At 33.7% G+C, this 15,127-nt stretch overlaps 1 long non-coding RNA gene across 2 annotated transcripts in view; it reads left to right on the forward strand.

Annotated features, from left to right (window-relative positions):
* Window positions 1–15,127, forward strand: part of LOC140604596 (uncharacterized) — a 45,797-nt gene that overhangs the window by 22,262 nt on the left and 8,408 nt on the right. Inside the window, exon 3 of one of the 2 annotated variants that reach the window (XR_012007415.1) lies at window positions 7,199–7,514. The exons of the other annotated variant lie outside the window; for it this stretch is intronic. This is a non-coding gene — a long non-coding RNA (uncharacterized lncRNA). Of the gene's footprint in view, window positions 1–7,198; window positions 7,515–15,127 lie in introns of those variants that run through there. 2 annotated transcript variants of the gene reach the window in all.

Genomic DNA, 15,127 nt, shown 5'->3' on the forward strand with positions numbered 1-15,127 from the left:
ATCCCTCTGTTAGAACTGTCAACCAGATGCTACCTAGAAACACAGATCTTTGATAAAGTCCTGTCTTTTGTCAACACACTAAAAGTCTTATCCCTATTACATCATAAGACTCATAACACTTCTTTTGTGCATGTTACTAAATTCCTCCTACTGGAACTTTACTAGAACCAGGATTAATCTAATCACTGAGTAGTTAAAGGTGTGACAGGAATCCTGAGATTTTGCTCAGCCTTTCTGAAATGCTTTAATCAACTTTTAAAATTACCATTCTTTATAAGCTAAACAATTATTTTTACGTGTGATATAGCCATAATTATGGAAAGAAAAGCACTGAATTAAACATACTACCTGGAGTGTGGATAGTTACATTAGACTGCACTTGGTGTAATAGTTTTTTGTTACTTCTGTAATATGTTGCCACAAACTTAGTAGCTTAAAAGAACCACAGAAATTTATTATGCTACAGTTCTAGATATCAGAAGTCTAAAAGGAGTCAGAAAGGCTGCATTTCTGTTCAAACTCCTTGTGGGAAAGGGAGAAGGCAAAAACTGGAATCTGTACCTTTGCCTCTTCTAGTTTCTAGAGAGCATCTTTATTCTTCTCTCATGATCCCATCATCACATCGTCTGAACCTCTGCTTGTTATTGTATCTCCTTCTCTGACTCTAACCTTCTGGCCTCCATTTTATAAGAACCTTTGTGATTGTTTTGGGCCCACCTAGGTAATCCAGGATAATGGTCTCATCTCCAGGATTCTTTTTTTTTTTTAATGCCTTTTAAAAAACTATTTATTTATTTATTTGAGAGAGAGAGAGAGAGAGAGAGAGAAACAGATAGAAGAGCCTAAAGTAGGGAGGAAAGGGAGAAGCAGACTCCCTGCTGAGGATACCATACAAGTGGGTCTCAATCCCAGGAGCCAGGGATCATGACCTGAGCTGAATGCAGAGGCTCAACCAACTGAGCTACTCAGATGCCCCTCACCTCCAGGATTCTTAAGGTAATAACCAGTAGTCCATTTGCCATGCAAGGTAACATAATTACAGGTCTGGATATTAGGAAACAGACATCTTTGAAGAACAATTATTTGGTCTACCATGCTTTGGAATCATGAAATTATCTCTAATTATTAGATCTACTTACAATACTTAGTATGTTGTTACTTACACACACACACACACACACACACACACACACCACAATATTCCAAAGACTGTGCTCCATCTTAACTTTCTCTTAGGTAAACATTTTTCTTCCAACATAGGGATTTTATCCCCAAAATATATAGCTATCATTTTTAAATAATGAACATAGTTCTGTTATATAAAATAGTCATTTACAAAGATGTTTTAAGATGTGTGTGTTAACAGAAATGACAAACATAGGGGAAATCTTGTATTTCCTTTTTGATACAATAGTAAACATGCTATGTTGTTACTCAGTCTTAAAAAAATTGTGTATGTTGACAATTCTAATGTTAATTGTGTATTTTGTACTAAGAAGCATGTTTGGGTTTATTGAGTTCTTTTTGAGTCTTTTGCCAATCAGTTACAAATAAATGGGACATGTAGTTATTTGGTTAAAATAACCATTGAAAAATAGATATTTATGCAATTTAGTTGCTAAACTCATAGAAAAAAACTATAATATATTGAACATGTGCCTGTTAGTTATTCTAAGCCTAACAGTTTAAATCCTAACCTCAGTGAGATTTCCATGTTAATTGAGTATGCCAACCAGGTATCTAGCTATTCTTGGAGTGTTGTCATTTCAAATATTTGGTCACCTTCTTTTCAGACCATTTTGTTTTGGAAAATATTCTCAGAATGCAATTAAGATATACTTTGAGGGACTGCAAGGCACACACCAGGAGAAACGTTAGCACACACAGAAAATGCCAGAGCCACTTACTTTTGTATTACTAAACAAGCAAAGACTTACTTTGTATAAGAAAAAAAAATCCACATAGGCTTTTTGTGTACCCTCAGTTCATGTGCTTTGTTAATTTTTTAAAACTTTTATACATGGGATTCTTAACTAATTTGATTCTTTTTTACTGGCATTCATTAAGCTTTTCCTCTCTCCTGGATCTCCTCAAAACATAAACACCCAAATCTCTCTCATCTTTGACTTTCTTAATTTCTGCACCATTTTCATCTCTGCCAAGTTTCTTGAAAGAACAATAGGCCGGTATAATCCCAATTCATACTACAGTGCTCTGCCTTCAAATTTATAACTCCATTTTTCCTCTGAAACTTCTTTCTAAAATAAATTCTATATTCAAAACAAATAGGAATTCTGAGTGCCTGTCTTGATCATCGATTGTTTTAAGTATCTGTGTCATCTTCCTTTTTTCTTTTTCTCCTGTACCCCTCCATATTTCCTTTTTCTTTTAAATCTGAAGATCTCAGGATCCACCCCATGATATGCAGGATTCCAAAATGGCAGCCCAAAACTGTGCCACCCTATACCTGTGAAATATGATGTAATATCACCTCTGTGATCATATCATGTTGTATAGCACAGGAAATTTATTTGATTGGACATGAACTAATCCTGTGAACCATTTCAAAAACAGTTTCTATCTGGCTTAGCAGACGGAAACATTTGAAGCAGAAGGATGTGATGCACTGTGGATGGCTTGAAGATAGAGGAGATTATCTGACATGGAAGTAGGTGGCTTCTAGAAGCTGAGAGCAGCTCTCATTTAACAGACATTGAAGAAATGAGGACTTCAGTCTTACAACTTCAAGGAACTAATTTTCTTTTGAGAATCCAAATGAGCTTGAAAGGGAGAGCCCTAATTCTGGATGAGAAAATAGCTGGTCAACATTTTGATTTCAACCTGAACAGAGAATCTAACCAACCCTGCTACACTTCTGACTTACAAAAACTTGAGTTATTAAATGGGGATTGTTTTAAGTTAAATGGTTTATGGTAATTTATTACACAACCATAGAAAATTAATATATATTCTTTAAGATGTTCCTTTTATTATTGATATTTTTGTATACAGGAAAATGCCATCCTGTCTTGATGTTTAAAAACCACTTGAGGGGATCCCTGGGTGGCGCAGCGGTTTGGCGCCTGCCTTTGGCCCAGAGTGCGATCCTGGAGACCCGGGATCGAGTCCCACGTCGGGCTCCTGGTGCATGGAGCCTGCTTCTCCCTCTGCCTATGTCTCTGCCTCTCTCTCTCTCTCTCTCTCTGTGACTATCATAAAAAAAAAATTTAAAAAAAAACCACTTGAATATTCATAAACACTATATATATATGTTTATATTTATAAATATAAAGAGGAACCAGTTGTTGAAGGCGATCAGTTTATATAGTCAGATTGAGAACAACTGAATAGAAATCATTACTCCATTAGTCAATATAGACATATAACAGGCATTCAGTGTAAAATCCAAGTTCAAGTTCCACAGACCAAATGTTTTATATTTAAACAATGTTTTGCTATCAACCATCCTAGAAATAGTCAGAACTTTATTCATGAATTTTAGTCTAGAAATCTCCATCGATTTGAAACAAAATTGCATAGATAACCCAATTATCCTTCCTTTCACACTTGTTGATTTCTATCTCTGGAGGATTATTTTCAACATACTTGTAGAAACTAAAAATATTTAAGTTCAGTAGTCTAGAATAATACTTCCAAAAGTATTTTATTTTTTTTCTTTTTGAATTAAAAAAAATATGTGAATTAGAAATGCTAAATACCTAAGAGTTCTCATCTGAATTCACTGATATATCTCTCTTGTAACACAATACCAATCCATAACAACTGAAAATAAAAATTTAAGAAGAATGCAATAAATCAATATGGAAGTCACAATAAAGAATTTGCTATCCAGGGAAGCCCAGGTGGCTCAAGCAGTTTAGCACTGCCTTTGGCCCAGGGCCTGATCCTGGAGACCTGGGATCAAGTCCCACGTCAGGCTTTTTGCATGGCGCCTGCTTCTTCCTCTGCCTGTGTCTCTGCTTCTCTCTCTCCTCTCAGTGTATTCTCAGAAATAAATAAATAAAATCTTAAAAAAAAGAATTTGCTATCCAAAAATTTATATTTGTATCTTGAGGCATTTGCCACACATTCAGAGTGCCAAAAAGAAATATCTGTATTACTTTGTTAAAAAAATAGAATCAGGACAGTTCAAAGATATACAAACTCGGTGAGTATGTTGTGTTGAAAGTTTTTTAAAACTTCTGATAAACTTCATTTCTGCCCTATTGTAATAACAGTAGGTGTAGAGCTTATTTTAATGTCAGTTTTTGGAAAGATATGCATAAAGCATAAATTTTTCTTATACTCACATTGAATTTCAAGCCTTAAAAAAATCCTGCTTGTCCTATGAATGAGAATGTTGAATAGAAAAAGTAGTTTTTTTCTTTCCATTTATTTCAATTCAAAACAATTAATTGGTTATTTTAGTAAAACTATAATGTTTTCCATTACCCAATTAATTTTCCCTCTCTTCATGCAATAAAAAAAGTCAACACATTCACAATTCATTTTTGATGTCCCCAAACAGAGCCAACATCCTTAGAGTAAGATCATAGTTTCCAGGATGTCTACCTACTTACAAGAGTATAAGAAAGACATTCACACAAACGACTGAAGCCAAATTTTCTTATGGTTTCTTTTCCTTTTATTAGGGGATAAAACGTTTCAACATCAGAAAAACATCCTATTTCCTGAAGGTGCTCAATTCCATCAATAGGAATTAAGAGAAGACCTATGACCTATGTGCAACTTGCCCCTTCCTAACAGAGTAGAATAACCCCTTCATCCTTGCTAGACATACATATCCCAACTAGGACACTGAGCATCAGCTTCACAGATCAAAAAAGTAACAATGTGATTGAAATAAGAACCTACCTTCCCCAGCCTACATGTTTCTTTAAACAGAGATTAAGAGAAATCTTAGATACCCATTCTTCTCTCCATCCTTTCACCCTGTTTCTCCATAATTCTATGCAACAAGCCCACCAGGATGATTAGGAATTAAATTTCTTCCATATCAGTGACAATAGGAATCACAGGTCAATCTTAACTCCCAGACTCTAAGTTTTATAAGTTTTTCAGGTTTCTATCAGTTTCTCTTCCCTATTACTCCCCCACACTCTTGAAGACTCTTCAGTGTTCCCTTATAATTGGAAGTTGCCCAGATCCTCAATGTCTTCTTTGAACATTCTTCTCAACATTTTGCTCTGTTGTGAATTTGGCCTTCCCTTAAAGTTAGTGTTTTCCTTGAAGTTCACTCAAGTGGTGGCTCATTGTTGTTTGTTTCTTTTCTGAGTCAGAGAACACTAGTAGGATAAATGCTAAAAAATGACACCTGGGCACATAATTTTCAAACTACCCGGAAAATAAAGCAAAAGATAAACTCCTGAAAGAAACCAGAAGTTGAGGAAAAACACTTTACCGATAGAAAAACAGAACTTAGAATTACATCCTACTTCTAAGAAACTATGCAAGCAAGAAAAAAGTGAACTACATATTTAAAACATTGAGAGAAAAATAACATCAACATAGAATTTTGTACCCTACAAAATTATGCTTCAAAAGTGAAGGAGAAATAAAGGCTATTTTAGACAAATAAAATTGAGGGAATTAGTTGCCAGCAGATGTGCACAAAATTTTGAGAGTTTCTTTAGAGTAAATAGAAATGATACAGATTGGAAACTAATTTCCACATAAAGAGAGAGCATTAACGAAGTAAGGGAAGGAAAATTTAAACTGTTCCTATTGTTTTTTTTTTTTTGTTCCTATTGTTAATTGATCTAACCGAGAACAGTTTGTTCAAAATAATACCAACAATGAATTTGATTATACATGCTTTAATATATATATATGCTTGTGGATGTCCATATACAAGTAAATTGAAAGACACAGGATAAGAGACAATAGGAGGGGACTAGGATTGTGGTGTTATTATAAAGTACTCACAGTATCTGTTAAATGACATACCATTGTTTCAAAGTGGTCATGGATTAGTTGTAAATGTATATTGCAAACTGCAGGGCAACTAGGAGAAAAAATGTTAAAAACAAACAAATCAAGTATTGATATGCTATAAAAAAAGGAGAAAAATGTAACTGTAACTGTCCAGTTAAAACCACAAAACACAGAAAAAGAGTGGAAGACAAAAATAAGAACAGGGCAAAAATAGTAACACTAAAAAACAATAACAGAAACAAATGTGTATATATAGAGAGATAGATATATGCTTGATCCTCCTTTAATTTTGAATGCAGCCACTTTTTTTCCCTTCCTCTCTTATTATCTCACAGGATGAAAATTCCCTTAACTGACTTGATGGCTTTTCAGTTTCCAATGGAGTAGAAAAATATTTGCCACTCTGCAGAATAATTGCTATTTAGAGAGATGCACAGTGAAACCTTATGGACAGAGAAAGGTGTAAATGTTCAGAGGTGTATTTTAAAAAGAAGCAACATTTAGACTGACATTTAAGGTTGTGAAAGAATCCAATAAACTGGTTGGTGAGTTCAGGCCATCTAAGAATAACAAGATTGAGGATATTATATTTATCAGCATTCTTTAGAGTGGGGAGCCACTCATTTAAAAAGAAGCAGCAATTTGTTCAGTACTTGGCCTACACTCAGTATATACTGCTGGAACCCAGACTTTAGAGAAATTTGTTGAAATTCTCTGTACAACAAAAAGGATAAATTTGATCCATTGAGTAAGAAAGGATGAAAAGCTGAGGACTGTTTGAAGGAGGGCAGAGGAGATCCAAAAAATGCAAGAAAAGAAAAGATAGAAAACCAATAGCATCATGGATGAAAAAGTTTCTTGAGGAAAGAATATTTTTGCTATGTGATGCCTGAGATACATACACTCTTCTTCAACTTTATCAAATTTTAGTAAAGTACATATTGCTTACCAGTGCTTCTTATTGTAGGAAAATTTTAAGATGGATTGAACTCAGAGAGGGGAAGAGCTTATATTCACATCTTTGCGAATGCATGGCATGTCAGGTGAAAAGCTGGAGGAAAAATATTTCAGTTGGTATCAGGGTTAATTGAGATCTGTCATTTTAGAAATTACTCTTTTTAAAAAAAATTGAGCTTTATTTATGAAAATAAAAATTGTAACTTAACTGATGCCTTATAAATTAAATTAGCTAATTCTGTAGTATATTTCTCGCCTTATAAATTTCTTTTTTCATATACTATAGACCTAATGCTTTGTGGAACCTGCTTTGGGAAAAGATGGCTTCACTACCAAAAATGAACATCAACAAAAAGAAAAATATCTGAATACAAATGAAATCTGTAACTATTTATGAAAAATATTTTCTATTAACCAACCAAGTAGAAATAGCTAGAACAAAAGGAAAGATTTTATTTACAGTGTTTTCATTCCTTAAAATAAGGGCCCGTGAATGGCTTTTTGTCCTTTCCTTTTTTAAGTCAGTATTATTAGTCAGAATAGGCTGGGTTAATGCAATAATAAATAAACCCTGAAGACCTTAGTGCTTAAGCCAAGAACAACTTTGTGTGTATGTATTTCATACCTTGATGATTTGAGAAAAAATATGTAATGTTATAGATAAGTAGGGAGATAGATGAGAGTTGAGTGACTCTCCTTTATAGCATGATACTCTTTAAAATTTGGGCTGTTTGGATGTTCTAATTCTATCATCTATTAACTACTCAGATGAGAGAATTTGGAAAAAATATTTATAAACAATAAAACTATCTATGATGGGAGAGTTTGGCTCTTATCTCACAGAGTCAAAGAATGAATCTTGCAGACAAAGGAGAGTGAGTAAAGGAATAAAAGTTTAGTAAACACAGAGAAAGTTCTCAGAAGTGAGAGATGTCCCTACTGGGTTGCCACTGCGGGCTTGTAGGGTTGGTCTTTTACTGGAAGCCAACCAGGGAACTTAAATCTTTTAACATTGTCTACTGATATCACCACTGAGTAAGGACTAGTGATAACGTCTTTGATGCCTTACTTCTTCTTTGGGGTCTGGTTATTCTTTGTTGGTCACAGATGACTGTCATAAAAAGATACCTTCCTCACCCACATCTAGGGCAGGGTGGTCTGGCTTGTTCCTTTATCTCTGGTTTCCTTATACCTCAGCATTTTGGGGATTTTTGTGAGCCTACTTCCATGGCCCCCTACCTAGCCCTGCCTAGCCCCATTTGTCCTTAACTCATATAGTTGCCTTGGCTCAAAAGTAGCAAATAGGTTGGCTAAATGTCCACTGTCAAGAGTAATTAAGGGACCTCATTTAGACACAGGAACAAGGAAATGTAAACAGGTTTTTTTGGTAAGACTAACACTCTTCTGCCAATGTATTTTTTTTCCTATAAGTTTGGGGAAAGAAATCTACTTTTGGTTACATTTTAGGTGGTTATGAAATAATCATTTTATTACTAGTCTGAACATTGAAAAATACTGCCTCTTACCATACTTTAGCACTAAATTTTATTGATCAGATTTTCATATTTATGAATAATTCACTATATGAGATAAAGGAATTGTAAAGGAAGAGTCATGAGTGAAGGAAACTGTCACCTACCTGACATGTAAAAATGGAAAATGTGGCATATTGAAATTATGACTAATAATAGGAAAAATCACATTTCTTAGAATATTGGTAAGGTTGCAAATACACACACATAGGAGCATTTCATCATTATAATAAGATATAAAGAAAGTTTGAAACTAATTTGAGATTGATAATTGCTACATCTTGTTTGTATAATTGAAATTTAAATCAGTAAGTATTTTTTGAGCATTTATGTTGTTCAAAGCACTGTACTAAACACTGGGAATTAAAAATATCAAACTGCTGACATATTCTCCAAATACAGAAATTTACATTCTACTGAGGGACACAAATAAATATGGTCTCTACAAAAAAAAAAAGCAGATAAATGATTGTCCTATTAAATGTGTGGCTTTCAATGGGAAATTTGGAGGTAGAGATTATTTCTGACCCAAGGTGTTGAGAATTTTCCTGGGAAGAGGTTCTCATTGAGTAAAGGTCAGATCATGGTTAAGCAAACAAGGACATGAAGATATTATCTGTAAGAATATCCATGGACAAATACACAAGAAAAGGACTTTTTAGGAGATGTTCTGGGGGAAGAAATGCTTTATTTGGCTGCAGCACATAATAGGATAGAATAATAATATTAGCAATATGTATTATTAGTGGTAGATAATCCTTTTAATACTTGCTTTGTGATAGATACGATTAACACTTTACATATATTAATTCTTACACAATTGTGTAAAGTAGGTTATATTATTATTCTCATTTTCAGAGGACAAGTGAGATTAAGTAACTTTACAAGTTTATACATCTAGTGAGTTATAGACCTGAAATTCAAAGCCAGATCTGGCTGGTGAGTCAAAAAAAATGTAAAAGTGAATTTAGTATTGGATAAAGTGCTTTGATTATTGGGCAAGATACTTTTAACTTCATTGAGCACATGTTGGTCTGTATTTGGGTCAGATGGTGAGATCTGCTTTCTATTAGAACAAAATTAAGAGCAGCCTATAAGGTACATTGAAATAGGAAAAAACAAAAAGGTTAGTACCAGCTTCTGGGCCTGAATTTTTGTTGGTGTGATTTAGGAAAGTGCTAATGAAGTGAAAAACATGATTTTGTGAAACAGACTCAAAAATGACTTGTGGGGGAGAAGATACTGCTAATTAGAAGAAAATAAATAAAATAAAGCATGTATCAAACACAGATCAGAGTGGAAATTGTAGTAATTTTACAACCCTAATTAAGAAGTGAGAATTTGAGGCACACGGATGGCTCAGTCAGGCATCTGACTCTTGGTTTCAGCTCAGGTTATGATATTAGAGTCATGAGATTAGGCCTCACGTTGGGCTGTACACTGAGTGAAGCGTGAGATTCTCTCTCTCTCTCTTCCTCTGGACTTCTTGCTTGTGCTCTCTCTCTCAAATAAATAAATAGATTTATTTTAGAAAGAGAGAGAGAGAGAGCATGAGTAGGAGGAGGGGCAGAAGAAGAAGCAGACTCTGTACTGAGCAAGGAGCCTGGCATAGGCTGGATCCCAGGACCCTGGGATCATGACCTGAGCTGAAGGCAGACACTTAACTGAGCTACCCCGGTGCCCCATAAATAAATAATTCCTTTAAAATTTATAATTAATTTATATAGGTATGTAGTACATATCCAAGAAAGGAAGGAAGCCTAAAAGGATAGGTCTGTTACTGTGAGCCACTGAAATTCGAAGGCAGTTCATGACCATAGCAAAACTTAGTAGAAAATTATGATGATGAAATGAATTATGAATTTCCATAACTATGAGATAAGAGAGATTGCTTTCTAGAATAATCAGTCTACAGAACTAAACAGTAGTGCAGAAGGTTTCCATTTCACTAGAGCAGGGCCAACACTTGACACCAACGAGCTTCCCAATTTGTCCCAAACTAACAGGAGGAGAATAATACTTAATTATTGTTTTATTGTTAATGTTCCTGATGACCAATGATGTTGAGTATCTCATCACACATTTACTACATTTAATTTTTTTCTCTGTAAATTATATCATTTTAGGTAGGGAAGCAGTATTATTATTTTTTTTCAAATGGTTTGACAGTTTTTCTCTCTTTTACTAGACTATCTTTTCTCTCTTTCTTTATGGTACCTAATTCAATAGTTGATTCTATCTCTGAATTTTCCCATTTTGCAGATGGGTCAGATTGTCTGTTCTTGTGAAAATTCCACACTATTTTTATTACTATGACTATAATAATGTCTTCATAACACCCAGGGAAAGACTTTCCCCCATTCTTTGTTTTTACAGCCTGATTCACCTTCAAGATCTTTAGTATAAGATATCCTATAACATACACATGTTTATAAATGTTATAAATACATAAATTTATAAATACATAAATATTATAAGGTTCAGCAATTTGCCTAAGAAGGTTTCTGGATTTTTATTAATATTGCATTTGTTTTGTAGCTTGTGGAATCTTGACCTTGTATAATATTATCTGAATGCCACGAAGCATAAATGACAAGCATCTTTGCTGCAGCCACTTTCTCCAGACTTTCCAGCTATTTAGTTCCTCTTTTGGTTTGCTGTTAATCATTAATAATATCTTAGCTTTTGTTCCTTTTACTAGTTGACCATTAGAAAAAAATGCTTTTATAGGTTGATCATTTTATTTACAATATTGGGAATTTTTCTTATACCTATTGTTTTGGCTTATTGTTTCTGTTGTCTCCCACCTGTCCATCCCCCAAACTCCAGGCTAAGGACAATGTCCTTTAACTATCGATGCTTTCATTTTGGGATAATGACAATAATCCCTCCCTTCAAATCCACTTACCTCTATTGCACAAGTGGCTAGGTGTCATGCTAGATATCAGGAATTGTATCTCTAAGTAAGAAAAGGAGAATAAGCATTTGATGACAAGAATATTGGTATTGTCCACTTGAAATAATTTTGCTTTTTTATTTTTCTAATTTACTTTTTAATCACCTAGCAAAGACATTTCTTAATAAATTCTTTTTGAGAGATTTATATCTTGAATAAAGAGTTGGTTCCAAAAGTCCCTGCAATATTATTAATTTTTTGCTATATTGAAGGAGGAATCTAGAGATAAGTGTTTATTTGAAAATTTAAGTTTTAGTGTTTAATCGAACAATAATAGAATTGCTAAAAATTAATGCTGCTTTTCATGCACATTGTCTATTAAACTGTAATTTCTAACAGGTAAAATATAGTGATCTTTTAGCCCATAATGCTATTAGGCATTGAAAACAATAATTATTTGCCAAAACATAGTGTAGTGGAGGGTCTCCATGAATTCACATTTGTAGATTTGGTATTAAAGATTAAAGTAATGCAGAATGTTAAAAAAAATGTGTGATTAGAAAACATCAAATGAAGCCAATGTGTGACTGCAAAGCTATTTTGCCAATCCTGTGTACTCTCAGTCATTTAGCAAATGATGATGGTACATTTTATATAACATTTATGAATGCCTGCAGGCAACATTAAGACAATTCTTCAATTAGCTTAACGGACATATTCTAGAGGAAACAAAAAACTGTTAGTTATTTTTTATATGATTTAGCAGGAGTAAAAGCCACAGCAGAATTGGGAAAAGAAAACATTGATGGCAAGCTACAGATGTTATTTCAAGGACAATATTGGAATGGTTATTTCAAAGGGTATCATCCTGTTAAGAGCTGAACTCTGAGTTCTTCTACTTCCCTAAGATCACTTTGAAATGGAAATGATAAGAACCTTTAATGTCTTGCCCAAATAGGAAGGTGCGCAGAAATCAGAGCTATGCTTGGCAAGAGATAAGAGGCATTGCAAATAAAGCTGGGATGAGCAAGGATAACATGCATAGTCCCAACAGAATAATGAGAAGATAGAATGGCCCAAGACTGCAAGTGGAGATATAGGAGTAGTTAGAGATACCTTCTTTATGTGTTATCTTCTAATAGTGACTATATAAATATTTATTCTGTGAGTAGGGATATTGTGGCAAACCTGGATCAAAATTGATATGCACGTTCTTATTTCCCTCTAGAAATATCCCCAAAGATTTTCTACATGATATTGTTTCCTCTATTAAAACTGAAGTAGAAATTATTTTAATCTCATACAGCCTTGGCTATATCACGTATTAACCTATCTGTGTAGGAAAAAAAATGTAAGATGAAACTGTGGAAGGCTACATTCAGATTTTATGTTAATCGTAAGTGCCAGAAATAAAGAACACAATATACTTAAAGTGGCACTCAGGAAAATTTCCTAGATATGGCTAATAGAGTTACGGCACTGAGTGTATCATCCTGAACTCATTCTGTACAAACACTGAACTCCAGAAAAGCTTGATCTATTTTTTTTCTGTTTACCAGAGAGCTTGTACAGGGAACTTCCTACAATATTGATACTTGTTATCTTTCTTTTATTGTTATCTAGAGGGAGCACTTTTTAAAAAAGTAAATGGAGTCGCCCCTGTGTATCAATAAGGAAACTTATAGCTCAGCATTGGACAGCTGAGACCAGCAGGGTGCTCCTGCTGAATACAGATTCATCGATTTTTCTCTTTCTCAGAAAGTTACTACTCCATTTACTCTGTCAAAACCCTTGCTTCCAGGCGATGTAGGAACATGCTGGATGTGAAGTAAAATCACACTGCTATATAGGTGTCTGTGATTGTTGCTTATTTAGACAAGTTTCAGAAGGCAAATAATCTAGTGTTCACTTACATTATAGAAATAAATAAACCAAAAACCCCTTATAGATAAATTAGTTCATCTAAGTTTATAAGAATACTATGTAACCCATAATAACTGTCTTCTATGTGTAAGTTTTTCCTTTCCAACATATAAATACATATTTAGTAATGACTATTTCTTCTGAAATACAACCTTTTAAAAAAATTCCTACTGAGAGAATAAGTGATTTTTAACACCTGCCATCTAACAACATTTTTAGAATAATTTTTAACACTATTTTACCTTACTAAACCAGCTTATTTAAATTAAGATCTTAGTTTGAAAACTGGAGCTTAGTTTATCACTCAAAATTCTGTTTGATTATTTTTTAAATCTACATTTTCCATTTTATAAGAATATAAGCTTGAATGTGAATAAGTAAATGCTTATAATAAACTTATATAACTTAAATTTTAGAAAAGAGGTATGTCTATTGCATAACTGTAAATCAACATTTCTTTGCTTTTAAGTCATTGCAATAATTCTAACTGAACTTTAGGGTGCATCATCAAAGATATATTTTTAAAACTCCAGCTATAATTTTTTCCCTTATATGAAAAATATCTTCAAATAATCATGGTTTAAAATTTTGAACAAAAATTTTGAAATCTGGGATCCCTGGGTGACGCAGCGGTTTGGCGCCTGCCTTTGGCCCAGGGCACGATCCTGGAGACCCGGGATCGAATCCCAGGTCGGGCTCCCGGTGCATGGAGCCTGCTTCTCCCTCTGCCTATGTCTCTGCCTCTCTTTCTCTCTCTCTCTCTTTCTCTCCCTCTCTGTGACTATCATAAATAAATAAAAATTAAAAAAAATTTTTGAAATCTTACTGATTATCAGATATAAGCCTGAGAGTATTATTTTTTCTGAGAGTATAAAATTAAGAACACTAGAGTAACTGATAATGTATGCACTTTAGGGAATGTGAAGCAAAGCTTTCAGAGAGATCCCAGATAAATATATCAATAAATTCATTACAAATACTGCCAGATATTTTTCTTTGTTTTTATTTTTGTTTTTAATAGCACAGACCACTTTTTCTCCTAACTTTACTGATTATTGTGACAATTAGCCTTCTTTGCCATGATCTTGCCAACCTCAACCAAGGTTTATACTGCCACCTAAATTTAGAAATGACATCTTTTATTTTTCTCTCTGTGGCAAAGCTCTGTTAGTCTGAAATTTCATCAAAGGTATAAAGTAGCATGTCATCTTTGACAACGACTGGGTACAGCAGGGATATTGAATTAAGGCATCATAACATGTTTAGGGAGGCATGATAAAGTTGTTAGGTAGTTGTTCTATTGGCATAACAGAAACTCTCATAAATTACAGAGTTGTGATATAGATAAGGAAAATATAATGCAAATGGTTAATTAGATAAGGACCATTAAAATTGTAAAAAGAGCCTGTTACAGCTATATTTATATTTATACTCCATATCCATTATCTTTTTAACATAATTGGTAATGAAATATTGAAACTACATTCCTCAAATCACTGGATTTCAGTACTCTTACCTAATAGGTCATAATATAAATGAAATAAATAAGTGAAATGAATATTACTCTTAAAGTGTGTGTGTGTATACACTCTACATTTGACTGTAACAATCAATATTTTCAAGCCTTCAAATATATAGCAACTCTACTCACTTTATCTGGACCTTGATTTCTCTCTAAAAATTTGTACACGAAGTTTTTAAGGATTAAATTAAATCTTTCTAGCCATTTAAATATAGTGTGCTTAAAGAAAAAAAAATGAAGACAGTGTGGTGAGTTATTACTACAAGAAAGACTTTGAGGACCTAGAAAGTATAGTCTTCTTCCAAGTCAGACTTTTAAGAAACTGTTATTAGTGTTCATTCT

The sequence above is a fragment of the Canis lupus genome, chromosome 15 (assembly GCF_048164855.1).
Source record: "Canis lupus baileyi chromosome 15, mCanLup2.hap1, whole genome shotgun sequence".
NCBI classification, from domain to species: Eukaryota; Metazoa; Chordata; class Mammalia; order Carnivora; family Canidae; genus Canis; species Canis lupus.